Source organism: Bos grunniens, chromosome 16 (genome assembly GCF_055505025.1).
Source record: "Bos grunniens cultivar Pamir isolate PY7600 chromosome 16, Bosgru_T2T1.0, whole genome shotgun sequence".
In the NCBI taxonomy this organism is placed as follows: domain Eukaryota; kingdom Metazoa; phylum Chordata; class Mammalia; order Artiodactyla; family Bovidae; genus Bos; species Bos grunniens.
Genome location: NC_141180.1, coordinates 20,007,965 through 20,026,652, shown reverse-complemented (window position 1 = coordinate 20,026,652; position 18,688 = coordinate 20,007,965). Strand labels below are relative to the sequence as shown.

Sequence of the window (18,688 nt, the reverse complement as noted above, 5' to 3'; positions counted from 1 at the left end):
GGGAGGAGGGAAGTATTCCGAGAGGAAAGAAGCGACTATGACCATAGTTGAGGCCCTGTCCCATGCCAGCCATGAATTTTGCCACTGGACGAGGGGGCAAAGCCAGTCCAGTGAAGCCAGCACCAGTCAATTCAAACCCAGAGAGCCCTATTCAGATGTGGGGCTCCCAATTTGATGATGAATTTGATACATTGGAGCTCATTCTGAAGACAGGGACAAGGAAAATAAAGAGATTCAAAGCCATGTACCTGGGGAAAGGTAAAAGGAAATGAGAACATTTAGCCTGGAAAAAAGAAAACCAGGGCAGATGCTCTGTCTTTTGTTCATTCAATCACTAAGTGTTTACTGAGTCCTTTTTGTCCCAGGCATTCTGCTAAGCAGGTGCCATTCCTGCCAGAACTGGGCTTGCAGTTTAGTAACAGAGATGGGCCCACTGCAAAACAATGATAAATTATGGATTATAAATTATGCAAGTGCTACAAAGGAGGGATCCATAAGGTACAGAATGAGGAAGTGTGAAGCCTGCCTAGAGGAGTTATGGAATGCCAGAAGGGGCCGGAGTTCTTCTCAAGCTGATTCCTAAAGGAGTAATAAAAAAATTGCCAAATAGATACAGGTGGGAAGAAGGTGGCCTAGGATGAAGGAACAGTGTATATAAGGATGAAGAGATAGGAGAGAGGACGGCTTAACTAGGGAAAGACATGCATTTCAGTATTAGTGGAGCAAAAGTGCAAAGAGAATGCCAAAGACTAAAACTGGACTAGAACGTAGGGGCTGTGGCAGAGATTCCTCTGCGCTATACAACCTGGTCCTGCTCTTTCCCGGGCACTCAGCCCTTCACGTCTCCCAGCTTCCCTTGCACTTAGGTGTCGCCTGAGTCTGGCCAATGGCATGGGAGTAGAAGTGACGTGCACTCCTGGAGGTCTGACCCACAAAACCCTTCCTCTCATGATCCTCCACGCATCCTCTGTCTGATGGCTGGAGGCAAAGAGGCCCAAAATGGGAGGATCCTGGGTCCCCCACGTGCAAGGCTCCCTGCCCGATACCCAGGCCCCAGGTCTGGGGACTTCTCTTTTATGCCAGCTAACTGAGCATTGATATATGGCACGCTATCTGTCTTGAGATGTTGAGAAGACTGTGTTTCAGAGAGAGGGATCCATCATAAATGACCCTTGAAGGCAAACCAGCTTGAACAGGTGAGAGTTACACAGAGGCAGCTTTCCACTCATCTCTTCCTTTATTATTTGTTACCCAAGTGTCATCTTTCTACCTCTCCCCCATTCCCCCTCCTTCTCCAGAAAATTTAAGAAAACAAGGAAGCAGGCCATGCGGGGATCAGCATGTCCACACAATATGCTACTTCTCTTCCTCTCCTTGCCACTCTCAGCAACGCTTTGGTTGTTTTTCATCTGGGAGTCCCTCACCTTCTGGTTGGATCTGCCCTTTTTGTATTAGCCTCCAATGAGCAGTGGGATAGAGAAATCACATTTGCCTTTAGTGGCCTAGTTCTCCAATCTCCCATCCCTGCCAAGACTTCTGCAGGAACAGGTTTGATTGGCAGGTCGGGAATAATTAGAGGGGTGTAGTCTGCCAGGAGGAAAACACTGAACTGGATATGGAGCCTGGCCAGTCCTATAGCATCAAGCAAGACAGCAAGTGAGTTATCTCCCTTTTCCTCTTTTTCTTCCTCGCTTTCTCAGAGGGGACCATTCTTGGGTCCATGACCCACAGGCTTTGTTTGTTCCTTAGGATCTGCCAGCCTTGTCTCTCCATGGCAATACAGGGGACATGGTATGCTCGAAGTCCATTTCCCAGTACCTGAGCTCACCAATCTAGAATCACCTAGGGCATTTGGGGGAGGGAGAGTCTTCACCATTGCAGGTCAGTCCAATTTGGGCTTTGACCCTCCCTGTCTGCCTGTCTCTCTCGCAGGTAGTGTGATGCGCGGGTTTGTGTATGGCGGTTCTCCATAGGGTTGGCGTTGGTTTGAGCATGTGTGTGCACACACGCACATTCATACCACATGTCTCCCAAGGCCAAATAATTCTGAGACAGTTTAGTCTGAATCCAAATTAAGGAAAAGTTTTCCCTAACAGAGCATCACCCATAAAGGTTTCCCTGTCCACAGAACAGAACTCAGTAGACGGTATTACGCAGGGCAGCTTTGATTTGGAGTGGGATGTCCTCCCCTGAGGGCTCTCTGCATAGAGAAAGGAGTAGCAGCCCCTGCACCCACCCTCTCAAGGGGCCTGTGTCCCAGATCCTCCCGGTTCCACCACCTGGACAGTGGAGTTGAAAAGGGAATAGCCCAGCTCTTCCTGCTGTTGGTGAGAAGAAACTGAGAGACTTCAGGCTTCAGTTGCTTTGCCTCTTTGCTCATTGACAGATGACACGGTTCAGTGCCCTTTCCAGGTGGGAAAGCTCGGGGGAAGAAGTTCACATCTCTCTCCTCATCATAGTCCAGCCACAGCAATCTTCTCCACCTTGGCTTCTGGTTATAAGGCCCTGAGCCACTCTGTAAGAAGCTATGGCCCAGGAGCCAGCAGTGGTCATGAGAAAGTGGTTATGAGAAAGTCTACACTCATGTGCCAATCACCAGAGCTCTGCCCAGGAGTTAAAGACAGACTCGTAAGCCAGAACCCTAAGGGAGACTTCTAGGGGGCAAGTTACATGGATGTGTTCGCAGTGAGAAAATTTGATTTGTGCCCTTTCTATATGTGACACAGACTTCCTTAGTAACTCAGATGGTAAAGAATCTGCCTGCAATGCAGGAGACCTGGGTTTGATCCCTGGGCCAGAAAGATCCACTGAAGAAGGAATGGCTACTCACTCCAGTATTCTTGTCTAGAGAATTCCATGGACAGAGAAGCCTAGTGGGTAGGTACCCATGGGGTTACAAAGAGTGAGACAAGACTGAGCAACTAACAGTTTCACTATATGTTACACAGTAATAAAAAGTTAAAAAGTAGTCTTACAATATGGAAGCGAGCTAAGTGTCCATCTACTGATAAAGAGATAAAGATATGTATGTATATATATATATATCATATATCTATACACACAAGTGTGTGTGTTGGAATACTACTCAGCTGAAAAAAATAGTTTACTGCTTGTAACAACATGGATGGATTTGGAGGGTTTTATGCTAATGGCACCCCACTCCAGTACTCTTGCCTGGAAAATCCCATGGATGGAGGAGCCTGGTAGGCTGTAGTCCATGGGGTCGCTAAGAGTCGGACACAACTGAGCGACTTCCCTTTCACTTTTCCCTTTCATGCATTGGAGAAGGAAATGGCAACCCACTCCAGTGTTCTTGCCTGGAGAATCCCAAGGATGGGGAAGCCTGGTGGGCTTCTGTCTATGGGGTCGCACAGAGTTGGACACGACTGAAGTGACTTAGCAGCAGCAGCAGCAGCATGCTAAGTGAAATAAGTCATATAGAGAAAGAAAAATACTGCATGATGTCACTTATATGTGGAATCTAAAAAATAAGACAAACTAGTGATTTTAACAGAAAAAGAAACAGATTCACAAATATAGACAGCAAACTAATGATTACCAGTGGAGAGAGGGCAGAAGGGAGGGGCAAGATAGGGGTAGGGGATTAAGAGGTACAAACCACTGTGTATAAAATAAATAAGCTACAAGAGTATATAATACAACACAGGGAATATAGCCAATATTTTATAATAATTGTGATTGGAATATTAAATGTTAGAAATTGTGAATCACTATTGTACACCTGAAACATATAATATTGCACATCAACTATACTTCAATAAAAGTATATATAATCTTACAAGTCATTAAAAATTTATGATAAATCAAGTTAATTAAAACAGTGGGGCATATGAATAATTGTAGGTAAGTAGAATTGAATAGGGAATTTAGAAATAGATCCACACATAAATAGATCTGAAATTAATATGTACTAAAGACGATAATTTAGTCTAAGACAATTCGGCTTACCTGGCAGAACTGGCTTTCTATCTAAGGAAAAAAAAACTAAAATTGAAACCCTAAGAGCACAAAAACAGATCCCTGCAAGATGAATAATTAAATTTTTAAAGTGAAACATTTCTTACATAACCCTGTGTGCAAAACTTCCTAAGCCAAGTAGGGAACAAAAAGTGATGAAAGATTTAGCTCCCTGAAAGTTTAAAACTTTTACACTGTAAAGGAGTTCATACTGGGGAAAACATTTACAGTAGTTTTGACACTGCAAGTGTTAATATGCCTAACTGGTAATATTCAAAGAGATTGATAAGAAAAGCACAAAGTAATGAGTAGGAAAAGTGTATAAAATTAAGGAGTGGTCATTCAAATAAGAGGAGATTTTTTTAAAAACATCACCATGGCCCCCCAGGGTCAGAGACCCAGATGCAGGCTTGGCCATAGCCTGGAGCTCATGTTGGCTGGTCCCAGAGGGACTACTTACTAGGAATATTTTGGGGAATTGTTTATCATTCATACTTCCTACCAAATCCCTATCTTCTCTGTCTTTCTACTTAGGAAGTTCATAAACACTAATCTCTATATCTCTTTCCAACTTGACCTAAATTGGCATCCTCCCACCTCTGAGAGTTACTGGTGAAACTGAAATTCTCTCAGTCATGTCTGACTGTATGTGACCCCATGGACTTACAGCCCATGGAATTCTCCAGGCCAGAATACTGGAGTGGGTAGGCTTTCCCTTCTCCAGAGGATCTTCCCAACCCAGGGATCAAACTCAGGTCTCCCACATTGTAGGCAGAATCTTTACCAGCTGAGCCACAGGGAAAGCCCAAGAGTTACTGGTTCGGTTCAGTTCAGTCACTCAGTTGTGTCCGACTCTTTGCGACCCCATGGACTGCAGCACGCCAGACCTCCCTGTCCATCACTAACTCCCAGAGTTTATCCAAACCCATGTCTATTGAGTCACTGATGCCATCCAACCATCTCATCCTCTGTCGTCCCCTTCTCCTCCTGCCCTCAATCTTTCCCAGCATCAGGGTCTTTTCAAATGAGTCAGATCTTCACATCAGGTGGCCAAAGTATTGGAGTTTCAGCTTCAACATCAGTCCTTCCAATGAACACTCAGGACTAATCTCCTTTAGGATGGACTGGTTGGATCTCCTTGCAGTCCAAGGGACTCTCAAAAGTCTTCTCCTCCAATTATCTTTCTTTGGACAAATCATCCTCCTTTATGATGATAACCTGTGAAAAAAAAAAATGGAAAAGTTGCCCTGTGGGCTCAGTCTCCTCAAGGTGTCTTATTTAAACTCAATCCAATATGCAAAACCTATGTGGAAAGGAATGTAAACCTTTATTGAAGTGTTTGGGAAATCCCAAGGGAATAAATTTCATTCATAATATATAAAATACTCAAAACTCCTCTTTACCTTGAGAGTCCCTTGGACTTCAAGGAGGTCAAACCAGTCAATCCTAAAGGAAATCAATCCTGAGTTTTCATTGGAAGGACTGATGGAGAAGCTGAATCTCCAATACTTTGACCACCTGATGTAAAGAACTGACTCATTAAAAAAGGCTGATGATACTGGGAAAGATTGAAGGCAGGAGGAGAAGGGAATGACAGAGGACAAGATGGTTGGAGGGCATCACTGACTCAATGGACATGAGTTTGAGCAAGCTCCAGAAGATGGTGAAGAATAGGGAAGCCTGGCATGCTGCAGTCCATGGGGTCGCAAAGAGTGAGACACAACTGAGCGACTGAACAACAACCTCTTTCCCATTTCCACCTCTCCCAGTGTCTCATGCACATGGCAGCCACCTCGTCTCCTCCTCTTTGCAGTCTCTCCAGAATGCTTTTCAAGTACCTTTCATGCCAGCTCTTGAATTTCTCCTCTTCTCCTTTCATTGTCTAAGTATATTCAGGTCAGGTCATATCTATTCAAATAGAATGGTGTCTCCCGATTTACCTTTTACTCTCCAGTCCAGATGAGCTGGTAGACACAGATTAGCAGAAAGCAGAAGAGGGGGAAAGCTATAAATAGTGTATGTTTCCCTATTATGCAATATGTTTTCCTATTGCACACACACACACGAATGTAAAGTTGCTCTTTTGTAACCTGTTTTCTGAGAGAGCATGGCTTATCTGTATCCAGTCTGTTCTAGAGCTTTCCCTGATGAGTAATCTGGCCACAAGCAGTTTTCAACCCCTTCAGCCCTCAGGGACCAGTGGATGAAATGGGAAACGATCTCCATCTCCACTTCTTGTGGGGAGCTGGAAGCCCCAGGGTTTCTTGGGGAAGCCTGCCTACCCCATCCACAGGGTGCAAAGTGATAAAGATTCAGCTGGAAGAGCCATCCCAGGCCACTCTCACGGCCAGAGAAATCAGTGCATATAACACAGATAGAAATACAACTCATCAAGATACAAACCCTGTTTCCTTGGTTTTGCTCCCTCTGCCCAAGATGATATTGACAAATCATGTAGGTCAATTTTTAGAAAAGTTTAACGGAACGCCACAAAGACACCCAAAGAATTACTTGAGAATTAGCAAACCCAGAATATGAAATAGGAGCCATATATATTGTGGCATGCAGTTGACTTGAGTGTGTGTGAGTGTGTGTGAACTATTAAGAATAGGAGGCATATTTGGATGTAAATTTCCCATTCTGCTCACTAAGCCCACAGGATTCTACCAGGCACTCTCCCATGGTTTCCATGAAGTGTTGCCCCACCTGCCAAAGGCCTGCTGCCGCCATTGCTGTATTACCTGCAAATGGCCTTTAAATAAATAAATATATATATATGGTTTCTTTTTTTTTTTTTGGTTGTTCTGGATCTTTGTTGCTGCCTCTGGGCTTTCTATAGTTACAGTGAAAAGGGGCTACTCTTTAGTTGCGGTGCACAGGCTTCTCATTGCAGTAGCCTCTCTTGCTGCGGAGCACAGGCTCTAGGCACACAGGATTCAGCAGTAAAGGCTCAGGGGCTCTAGAGCGGGGATCAGTAGCTGTGGCACATGGTCTTTGGTCTTCGGTTGCTCTGCAGCATATGGGATCATCCCAGACCAGGGATCGAACCTGTGTCCCCTACATTGGCAGGTAGATTCTTAACCCCTGGGCCACCAGGGAAGTCCTCCTCAGGGCTCTTTTGCCCATTTTAGAATGTTCTCATTGAAGTGATTAAGTATCCTGAATAAATCCTGGTGCAATTGTTAAGCCCCCCAAAACCAGAAGTTGCCTCGTCCCATCCTTGCTGTATCCTCACCCTGGCCCAGTCAAACCCAACCGGCAGCATGAATAGGCCAGGTCTCTAGATTTGACCCAGGAGACGGAGCAGCTCCGTAATGCTCCCCAAGCCTCCCTGTGCAATGTAGGTTGATAGATTTCAAATCTCACTGTTACATTTGTTTGTGTCCTGTGAGATTTGCCTTAATTTGGTCTCAACGTCTTTGGTCTCCTTTTATCCCATTACTTCACATCCGTCCCTTGGACAGCTTGAGCAAGCCTCCCCCTTTCTGCTACTCTGAGTTAGATGGCTCTATGGTCCTGAGACCCATCCCTCACAGGTTAGCTCCTTCTGGTCCACCTGTTATCCTAGCGCCTTGCCTCTCCTTATCACCATCTGGCCTGAAACTTTACTTCCTTTCAATGGCCTGCGTTCTCACCTGGATCTCTTCCAGACTGCTGATGTCTTTCCAGCAAGGAGAAACAAACCCCACAGAGGCTTCTGCCTTTCCTAACAAGCATGTTCACAGTCAGCGGGCTGGAGGCCTGCTGCCTAGGGATCTCGGAACACCTCCCAAATGCCAGTAGAGATCAAATACAGATGGAGAGAAATCCCAGTGAACCATATAGACCAATGAGTCTTCCCAACACACAGGCCGTGATGCCCCATCCCTCCTGCGAGTGGTGAGTCAGGAAATAGAACGTGGAGTCCGAAAAGCTGGGGTGACATGGAAATGGGGCCATGGCACAGGGCATGTGTTCCTTGCAGAGCAAGAACTACACTGGGCATGGAAGAATGGTGAGGGCAGGGTGTCCTGGCTCTCCCCAAAATAGCTGTGTGACCTTGGCTGAGCCACTTTGCTTTTCTGAGCTTTATGTTTTCTGTGAAATAAGAGAAGTGAAAAAACTGCCGTGTCTGAACATCAAACAAGATGCACACAGGAAAACTCTGTCAGAAGTAACGAATGTTGTTTTGAAAGGCAGAAAGGGAAAGAGAGTTGAGTCCAAGGTGAACCAAGCCTTTAAAATGCTTGCTGACCTCCACAGTCATCTCTCTGAAGCAGAGAGAACAGGCCCATAATCGGGAATCCTGACCCCAAGAGCCGCAGAGACAAGTGTCATCTGCATAAAACAGCCCACGCTCTGCATGCAAAGCAGCTTCCCCATTAGATCTGCCATCCCACAGTTTAAAATGTGCTGAACACTGGAGTGGAGCTTTATGAAGACACAAGATTCCAATGCCCTTAAATTTTAAGAAGAAATGATTCTGTCATTTTAAGAAGAAAACAAAATATACCCACTTGACCCCAGTGTGGCAACAATACAGTTACCTGAGAACAGATAGGAAGGTCAGATAGAAGTGTGCAGCACGGAGGCCCTCCTTGGGGTGGTGAGAGACCCCTTTCCTTTTTGTTTGGGTTGGACCTCAGATGTAGAATGTTAAGTTAATTATACTCATTAGTATTACTTCTCAGATAGTCCACAATATGATTCATCATTGGTCTGGGCAAGGCCCTTCTTCTCTATTATTTTTTTTTCTCTTTTATTCTTATTCCTGTTTTCATTCTCCTCCTTCCACAGTCAGCCATTCTAACATGTTTAATGCATTTACATTTTGGGGTATGTATTTTGGATTTTGTTTTATTGAGGTAAAATTGACAGATAACAGTGTATTGATTTCAGGTATATCACATAGTAATTTCATATTTGTATACATTGCAAAATGATCACCACAATAAGTCTACTTATCACCTGTGACCAGTGGCCAAAAAATGTTTTTCTTGTGATGAGAACTCTTAAGGTCTACTCTCCTGGAAACTTTCAAGTACAATAGAGTTTTATTATAGTCACCATGCTGTGCATTATTTCTCCACGACTTATTTACTTATTTTATAACTGGAAGTTTGTACCTTTTGACCTTCTTCACCCATTTCTCCCTCCTCCACTCCCTACCTCTGGCAACCACCAACCTGTTCTCTGTATCTATGAACTTGGGTGAGGGGGTTGTTGTTTTTGTTTTGGTATGTGTTCTTTTTTTTAAAGCATAGTTTGGTGATTGTGGGATCTTTTCTTTTTTCAGTTTGATTTGTTTATTTTTGGCTATGCTGGGCCTTCATTGCTGCTCAGGCTCTTCTCTAGTTGGGGTGAGCAGGGGCTGCTCTGGAGTTTCGGTGTGCAGGCTTCTCACTGTGGTGGCTTCTCGTATGGGGCTCAGGCTCTAGGGCCTGAGGGCTTCAGTAGTTTTGGCAGATGGGCTTAGTTGCCCCAGGACATGTGGGTTCTTCCTGGACCAGGTGTCGAACTTGTGTCCCCTGCATTGGCAGGAGGATTCTTAACCCGGTTGCTGGACCTGTGCTTGTATTTTAAATTTATATAAGCAGTGTTATACATCTTTATACGTCTAATTCTGTTTGTGTGTGTGTTTTTTTTTAACCTAGCCCTCTGCTAACATTTATCCCTGTCACTCTGTGTTACTCTGGTCCGATTGGTCCTTGCTCTCAGCAGTTGCATTATCCTCTGAGGTGTATGTCTACCTGACTTTATACTCTCCAGTGATGATCACTGAGCTTGCTTCCAGTTCTCTGCCACCATAAAAAACACAGGGATGAACATCTTCACACGTGGCACCATATGGATATATTGAGAAATTTGGGGGACTACAGACCCAGGAGCAGAGTTGCTGTCTCATGGGGTCTGAACTTAATATGACCAAGTAGTGGTAAGTCTCTCCCTCAACGGCTGTTATAACTACACCCTACCAGCAGTGCCCCTAAATCCCCACCAATTTTTGCTAGTCTACCAGTGTAGAGGGATAGCTCACTATGGTTTCCATTTGCATTTCCTAGATTATGTTGAGTTTGGGCATCTCTTCATTTTCTTGTTAGCCTTTTGATTCTGTTTTATAAACTGCCTGTTTACTATCGTTATTATATTGAGGTTCTCTTTTCCCTTGATGATTTGCTGAGTTTCCCTGTATCTCTCAGAGAGGCCCCTACTCAAACAGCACACACCTCTCTCCTGCTGTGGTACTTCCTCTGGGACAAAGGGACCAATCTGACCACCAAGTCTTCCCACCCTCATCCTGGGAATCAGGGCTTGGTAATGGCCATAAGCACAATCAGAGTAAAAGGAGCCCCTTTGTCTGATTCCCTCCGCCAGCCATGCCAGAGCATTGATGTCTGAGGAGACAGGGAACAAGGGGAAAAAAACTGCTCTTCTTAGGAGCTGCTAACCTGCTGTGTCAATTTCATGAGTTAATAAATGACTGGAGAAGGCTTAATTGCATCAGAAGAAATTGAGATCAGCCGGTGCTTAGGCCCTGCTCAATTAACTTGTGCTCCAAAGGGGGCCAAGCAGGGTGCAGGGGGCAGCTGATCGTTAATTACATGGGCTGGTGCCAGCTGCGGCAGGAGCTTCCTGTCACTGCTGGTCCAGGCGGTGAGGGAGATGACCCGCCTCCGGGTGCTGAAGTCACTGAGGGCAGGGGTCCTTCCGAGAGAGCACAGACCCCTGGCCTTATGGGGACTGGGAAACCCATTTCCAGCACATTCTATCAGGGAGGCTATTTTTTTTTTTTAAGTAGAGTTGCTTTACAATGTTGTGTTAGTTTCTGCTCTTCAGCCAAGTGAATCAACTATACGTGTACATACATCCCTTCCTTTTTGGATTTCCTTCCCACTTAAGTCACCACAGAGCACCGAGTAGAGTTCCCTGTGCTGTATACAGTAGGTTCTCATTAGGTATCTTTTATATCCATGGTAGTGTGTGTGTGTCCATCCTAATCTCCCAATTCATCCCACCCTCCTTTCCCCCTTGGTATCCATACATTTGTTCTCTATGTTTGTGTCTCTTTTTCTGCTTTGTAAATGAGATCAGATCAGGGTGGCTTTTATGTTCCCCCAGCTTTCACTAGAAGAATGGACTTAAGGTTCCCCACCTTGACCTCTATTGGCTCCATCCCACCCAGAGACACTGTGTTACCTTTGGTTCTCCCCGCACTCCCCTCGTCCTCCTTTTGGCCTGTGTGCCCTGAGGACACAGAATCCAGATTCAGCCTTGTTATGGGCAGCAGATGATGCCACAGGCTCCACAAGGTCACCCACCTCCCCTGCTGCCTCCAGCCTGAAATCCTCCCAAAGACCTTCATTCCTGCATCTTTTCCCAAAAGTACCAGATGGCAAGATTCAAACCTGTTAAAGATGCAGATTCTGGGTCCCTCCTCTGGAGATGCTGCTTCAGGAGATCTGGAGTCTCTGCCTTAATGTGTGGCTCAGGTGGATTGTTACTGTCAAGCCAATGTGAGAAATCCAGCTTTAGGGACACCTTAGCTCCTGGTGAGATAAGAGCAGATGTGCTGGGAGGAGAGACAGCAGAGGCCAGGAGGCTCTGCTCCCAGTGCCTCTCCAGTCCCATCTCTATCTTGCTGTGTGTGGTTAAGTAAGTCACTTGTCCTCTCTGAACTTGATTTCTTCTTCTAGAGAAGTAAAGATGTTGGGACAAATTTTTTAGAGTTCTTCCATTTCCACGGACCATTTTTCTATAAAGTAACTGGTTAAGCAAGCATGTTGTATGATTTATGCCCAAAAAGCAACTTTGATTTTTTTTCTTCAAATATCCCTTTACTTTTTATTTTATTTTTATCTTTTTGGTATAACTTTCCATTTATTTAGACATCTTTAAGTCTTTCCGTAAAATTTTAAAGATTTCTAAAAAAAATCCCTATATTGTTGTTCAGTTGCTCAATTGTGTCCAACTCTTTGCAATCCCCACGGACTGCAGTACGCCAGGCTTCCCTGTCTTTCAACATCTCCTGAAGCTTGCTCAAAGTCATGTCCATTGAGTCACTGATGCCATCCAACCATCTCATCCTCTGTCATCTCCTATATAGCTTGTATTTTATGTGTGTGTGCTCTCGGTTGTGTCCGACTCTTTAAGACCCTCATGGACTGTAACTTGCTAGGCTCTTCTGTCCATGGAATTTCCCAGTCAAGAATATTGGAATGGGTTGCCATTTTCTACTCCAGGGGATCATATACACCTAAGACTTAATGCTGCTGCTGCTGCTGCTGCTAAGTCGCTTCAGTCGTGTCCGACTCTGTGCAACCCCATAGACGGCAACCCACCAGGGTACCCCGTCCCTGGGATTCTCCAGCCAAGAACACTGGAGTGGGTTGCCATTTCCTTCTCCAATGCATGAAAGGGAAAAGTGAAAGTGAAGTCGCTCAGTCGTGTCTGACTCTTAGCGACCCCATGGACTGCAGCCTACCAGGCTCCTCCGTCCGTGGGATTTTCCAGGCAAGAGTACTGGAGTGAGGTGCCATTGTCTTCTCTGATAGGACTTAATAATTTTCTCATTATTTTATATGATGTCTTTAAAATTACGTTTTCTGTGTTGCTAGTGAAAAGTGATAGTAAGATGACTTAGAGCGTTTCTTCTTTTTCTGTTCTTGGAATGCTTTGTGTGAGATAGGATGGTTTCTTTATTAAGTGTTTGGTAGGTGTTTCTGGTGAAGCTCTCTGGGCCTACGTGTTTTATTTTTTCCTTCTTTATTTTGAAAGTCAACTTCTGATGATTTGATTTCTTCACATTATAAGATCTTTCAAGTAATTTATTTCTTCTTGAGGAAATACTGGTAGGTTACATTATTCCATAAATGTATTCATTTCATCTGTATTTTTAGATTGGCATAAAGTTGTTTTTAATACCCTTTAGTTTCCTTATGTTTGCAGCGTATGTGGTAATATTCCATTTTCATCTCTCCTAGTCTGTAACTTGTGTTTTGTCTCCCTTTCATGGATCAAAATCTAGGAGGTCTATCACTTTATTTTTTAAAAACTTTCTGTTGGCATATTGTTGATTTACAGTGTTCTGTTAGTTCCTGCCGTACAGCAAAGCGAATCGGTTATTTGTTGTTGTTATTGTTGAGTCACTAAGTCGTGTCCAACTCTTTGCAACGCCTTGGACTACAGCATACCAGACTCCCCTGAGGATAGCGAAGGACAGGGAAGCCTGCAGTTTGCAGAGTTGGACACAATTTTGTGACTGAATAACAACAGCAACATGTCCATTGAGTTGGTGATGCTATCCAACCATCTCATTTTCTGTCGCCCCCTTCTTTTTGCCTTCAGTCTTTCCCAGCATAGGGGCTTTAGATTCTTTTTGCATATAGTTCATTACGGAGTGTTAAGTTGAGTTCCCTATGCTATACAGCATGTTCTTATTAGCTATCTATTTTATATATAGGAGTGTATATATGTCAATCCCAATTTCCAGTTTATCCTCCCCTCCACATCCCCTAGTAACAATAAATTTGTTTTCTACATTTGTGACTCCACTTCTGTTTTGTAATTAAATTCATTTGTATGTACTCTTTTAAAAAAATTATATATATAAAACGACATGGTATAATATTTGTCTTTCTGTGTCTAACTTACTTCACTCTATGACAATCTCTACGTCTATCTATGTTGCTGCAAGTGGCATTATTTTGTTCTTTTCTGTGGCTGAGTAAGGGCTTCCCAGGTTACTTAGTGGTAAAGAATCCGCCTGCCAAGCAGAAGACATGGGTTCAATCAGGAAGATCCCCTGGAGAAGGAAATGGAAACTCACTCCAGTATTCTTGGCTAGGAAACCCCATGGACAGAGGAGCCTGGTGGACTCCACAGAGTCTCACAGAGTCAGACACGACTTAGTGACTAAATAACAACAAGAAATGACTGAATCATATTCCATTATCTATGCACCACATCTTCTCTATCCACTCCTCTGCTGATGGACACTCAGGTTGCTTCCATGGCTTGGCTATTGTGCATAGTGCTGCTGGGAACATAGCAGTGCATGTATCTTTTTGAATTATGTCTTTTCTCTGGGTATATGCCCAAGGGTGGGATTGCTGGGTCATACGGTAGTTCTGTTTTTAGATTTTTAGTACTCTCCATATTAATTTTCCATAATGGCTATATGAATTCACATTCCTACCAACAGTGTAGGAGGGTTCCCATTTCTCCACACCCTCTCCAGCATTTCTCATTTGTAGATTTTTTTGATAATGGCCATTCTAATTTATGTGAGATGATAGTTTTGATTGTAGTTTTGATTTGCATTTCTCTGATAATTAGGATGTTGAACATCTTTCCATGTGATTTTCAGCCTCCTTGAATATCTTCTTTAGAGAAATGTATATTTAGATCTTCTTCCCATTTTTCAAAATTTTATTTATTTTTAATTGGAGGATAATTGCTTTATAATATTTGTGTTGGTTTCTACCATATATAAATACTTTTTGATTGTGTTGTTTTTTTGATACTGAGTTGCATGAGCTGTTTGTATATTTTGGAGATTAATCCCTGTTGGTCAATTCATTTGCAGATGTTTTCTCCTGTTCTGTGGGTTGTCTTTTCATTTTGTTTATGGTTTCCTTTGCTGTGCAAAAGCTTTTAAATTTAATTAGATCCCATTTATTTATTTTTGCTTATTTTCATTACTCTAGGAAGTGGATCAAAAAAGATCTTGCTGTGATTTATGTCAAAGAGCGTTCTGCCTATGTTTCCCTCTAAGAGCTTTATAGCCCCAGCCTTACATTTAGATCTTTAATCTATTTTGAGTTTATTTTGTGTATGGTATTAGAGAGTATCCTAATTTCATTCTTTTATTTGTATTGGCCAGTTTTCCCAGCACCACTTGTTGAAGAGACTGTTTTCTCTCCACTGTATAGTCTTGACTCCTTCGTCATAGATTAGGTGACCATAGGTGCAAGGGTTTATCTCTGAACTTTCTATTCTGTCTCATTGATCTAATTTCTGTTTTTGTGCCAGCATCATACTGTTGATTACTGTAGTTTATAGTATAGCCTGAAATCTGGAAGGCTGATTCCTCCAGCTCCATTTTTCTTTCTTAAGATTATTTTGGGTATTTGGGGTCTTCTATTGTGTTTCCATACAAACTGTAAAATTTTTTGTTCTAATTCTGTGAAAAATGCTATAGGTAATTTGATAGGGATTGTACTGAATCTGTTGATTGCTTTGGTATAGTATAGTCATTTTCACAGTATTAATCCATCCAATCCCAGAACATGGTATATTTCTACATTTGTTTGTGTCATCTTTTATTTCTTTCATCAGTGTCTTAGAGTTTCCAGAGTACAGTCTTTTGTGTCCTCAGGTAGCTCTATTCCTAGGTATTTTATTCTTTCTGATGCCTGGTAAATGGAATTGTCTCTTGAATTTCTCTTTCTGATCTTTCATTTTTCGTGTATAGACATGCAGTAGATTTCTGTGTATTAAGTTTGTAACCTGCAACTTTACCGAATTCATAGATGAGCTCTAGTAGTTTGCTTGTAGCATCTTTAGGATTTTCTATATATAGTATCACATCATCTGCAAACAGTGACAGTTTACTTCTTTTCCAATTTGAATTTATTTTTTTTCTTTTTCTTCTCTGATTACTGTCTCTAGGACTTCCAAAACCATGTTGAATAAAAGTGGTGAGAGTGGATATCCTTGTCTTGTTCCTAATCTTAGAGGAAATGCTTTCAGTTTTTCACCCTTGAGAATGTTAGCTATGGGTTTGTCATATATAGCTTTTACTATGTTGAGTTATGTTCCCTCTGTGCCCACTTTCTGGAGAATTTTTATCATAAATGGGTGTTGAAAGTCAAAACCTTTCTACATATACTGAGATGATTGTATGGTTTTTATTCTTCAGTTTGTTAATGTCATGTATTACTCTAATTGATACATGTATATTGATGAATCCTTGCATCCTTGGGATAAATTCCACTTGATCATGGTGTACGATCAAGTATCCCTTTAGTTTAAAATGTATTCAGTGGGAGAAATCTGCCCCTGCCCCTAGAGTAAAACTTATGCCAGGCCCATTGCTTTTTCATTCCCTCCTAGGTGATAGTCTCATAGTCACTCTAAGTTATAGATACAGTTTCAACTCAGAAATTAGAGTGTCAGTCATGAGTGATAATCAAAATACTCCCCACCCAACAGCATTACTCTTCTCCTATTCTCCAGTTTGGATCTGCTGCAACTGGGGCATTGGGCAAAATCCCTTGCTGTCTACATTCCCCCCACTCTTACCCTCCCTCCCACTATCCTCAAGAGCTGCTGCGAAATAGAGAATTCTTACTGGTTAGAGAGCAGAGAGTAGCTTTAGACTGGTTCCTGCTTTTGTGAATGCTTTCTGGGGCTCTTCTGAGGTTCCCTGATGGTTCCTTAACCCAGGCAAACACATCATCTCTATTCCTGGCCTTTTGGGCAACTCCTTGCTCAGCCCCTGGGGCATCTGGAGGCCTGGCCTCCTCAACTGGGGTCTTCTCACGCCTCCAGGTGGCACTATTGAGCAGGACTCAAGACAACGAGCCCTGCCAGTTCCATGGCCCTCCCGCCTCTTTTGCTGGTTGGAGTGAGAGATTCACGGCTCAGCAACAGCTCTTGCCAAGGAAATCTTCCTCACCAAATCTTCACCAGATTATTGACCCATCTCTCTTTTACAAAGCACTCATGAATCCTGACTCAATGAACATGAATCTGAGCAAACTCCAGGAGACAGTGAAGGACAGGGAAGCCTGGTGTGCTGCAGTCCATGGGGTCACAAAGAGTCTGGCTTGACTTAGCGACTGAACAACAGCATGAATCCTGAAGCAGATTTGCATCCTCATGTATATTTCCCCACACATGGCCAGGGAGGAGGGACCTTTTCCAAATTCACTTTAGTCTTCTGATGTCAACCCATTGGCATCTCAGTCAACACTTAGGTGGGAAGAGTCCCACTCTGACATCCAGCTACATACGACATACATTTTCATATGAGTGAAAACATCTTTTAGAAGAGAAAGCCTGAGTGTCCAGAACATCCAAGGCAGGCACTGAAGACATTGTTAAGGCCTAGATCTAGAAGGAGGTGGAGGCGGGGATGGAGCACCTCTGCAGGTGACCAACTGCCTTCTCAACTTCTCTGGGAGCTCTGTTCCTGAGACCTGCTGAACTCAGATGGGTGCAGTCCTTGAGGCCTGAAAATGTCTGTGCTTTGACCTCCAGCTTCCTGCTGAGCCAGAGATCCTGAGGTTGTCAGCCCTGTCCCTGTGGAAGGTGGCTCAGCACATCCCATTCATGGTTAGGTTCCCTCCCTAGTGAAAACACACACCCAGTGGAGCAGGTTCTCCTCAGGACAGTGAGCAGCAGCCCAGCATCACCATCCGGGGCACCCTTCCTCTGCCCACCGCTCCCAACACCCCATTCCTAGGTTGGGCCCAGATGCTCCTCTAAATAAGGTTGAGTGGATAAAGAATTTTGGCTTGAAGGGATGCCCAATAATTTGCCTACACTGGATTCCTCGGTGGATCTCACTTCCTCCACCTCCATCAGCATGAACTTATCCATCCAAGTGTCTGGTTGGCACGTTGGCCTGAGGAGTCAGGGTATTGGAGTAAGAGAAAGGTGTGAGCAGCTCTGGGCACTGGAAATACAGACAGTTCCAGGAAAGAATGGGGTAAGGGGATGGGAAAGAAGTATATGGGGCCAGAGTGAGAGGGATCGGCTATGCAGCCAAAAGGGACACGTCCACCAGGGGACAGGGCAGCATGCTCCAGCAGGAGCATGAAAGAGGAGCCGGACTTCCTTCCGCCATTGAGCCTCGCTTCCCAGAGCAGGAGGTTGCTCTTGTCCTGATGCCGCGTTGGGCAGAGAGTTCCAGGCAGTGACACTGAGGGAAGGAAACAAGGACAGGATAGGATGTGGCCTTAGAGGTCTGAGCCTAGGTTCTCAGGCTGGGGGGACCTCAGACCAAGGCAGTCATGGAGGTCAGGAAACAAGCCCCTTGGGGGTGTCCACTCCAGAGTCCTGGGGTCACAGCCAGATGCCAGAGTGCACCCATCCGTCCTCTCAGCCTCCCCCACCAGCTCTCACTGACCTTCTTCCCCTCCCTTCTCTGGCAGGAACTGATGCCCTTGGCCATGATGCGCCCCCAGCTGCTGTCTGCTCAGGCACAGCCGGCGTGACTGGGCTGTCACTGATCCAGCTGTTCACGTAAGTGTGAGGCACGGAAGAAGGTACCTGGATCCTGGGTGAAGAGAGGTGCTGGTGGAGAGGGAGCTCCAGAAAGTCCTGGTCACAGAGGGTGGGCCCGGGGCTCTGCAGTTGGCAACAGCCTTTGTTCTCTTTGGCTGTCCTCAGCCCCTGAGTTGGTCCCCACTGAATCCATTCTGTCCAGGCCCTGCGAGGGTACATATGGACCTTCTTCTCAAAGCCTTGGAAATTAATCAGATAAGAGATGCGGCAGAAACTCCATAGCACTGGCCCTTCAGTCCTGACTTCAGTCCTGACTCAGACATTTGCTATTATGACTTTAGGCAAATCATCATGATGCTGTTAAAGTGCTGCACTCAATATGGCAGCAAATTTGGAAAACTCAGCTGTGGCCACAGGACTGGAAAACGTCAGTTTTCATTCCAATCCCAAAGAAGGGCAATACCAAAGAATGTTCAAACTACACACAATTTCACTCATT

At 44.2% G+C, this 18,688-nt stretch overlaps 1 protein-coding gene across 5 annotated transcripts in view; it reads left to right on the top strand.

Moving 5' to 3' along the window:
• LOC147356288 (protein FAM163A) overlaps window positions 1-18,688 on the top strand; it is a 102,819-nt gene that overhangs the window by 73,949 nt on the left and 10,182 nt on the right. For all 5 annotated transcript variants that reach the window (XM_086343561.1, XM_086343562.1, XM_086343564.1 and 2 more), the window contains exon 2: window positions 18,117-18,207. The gene's annotated coding sequence lies outside the window, so the exon portion shown is untranslated. The remainder of the gene's footprint in view (window positions 1-18,116; window positions 18,208-18,688) is intronic.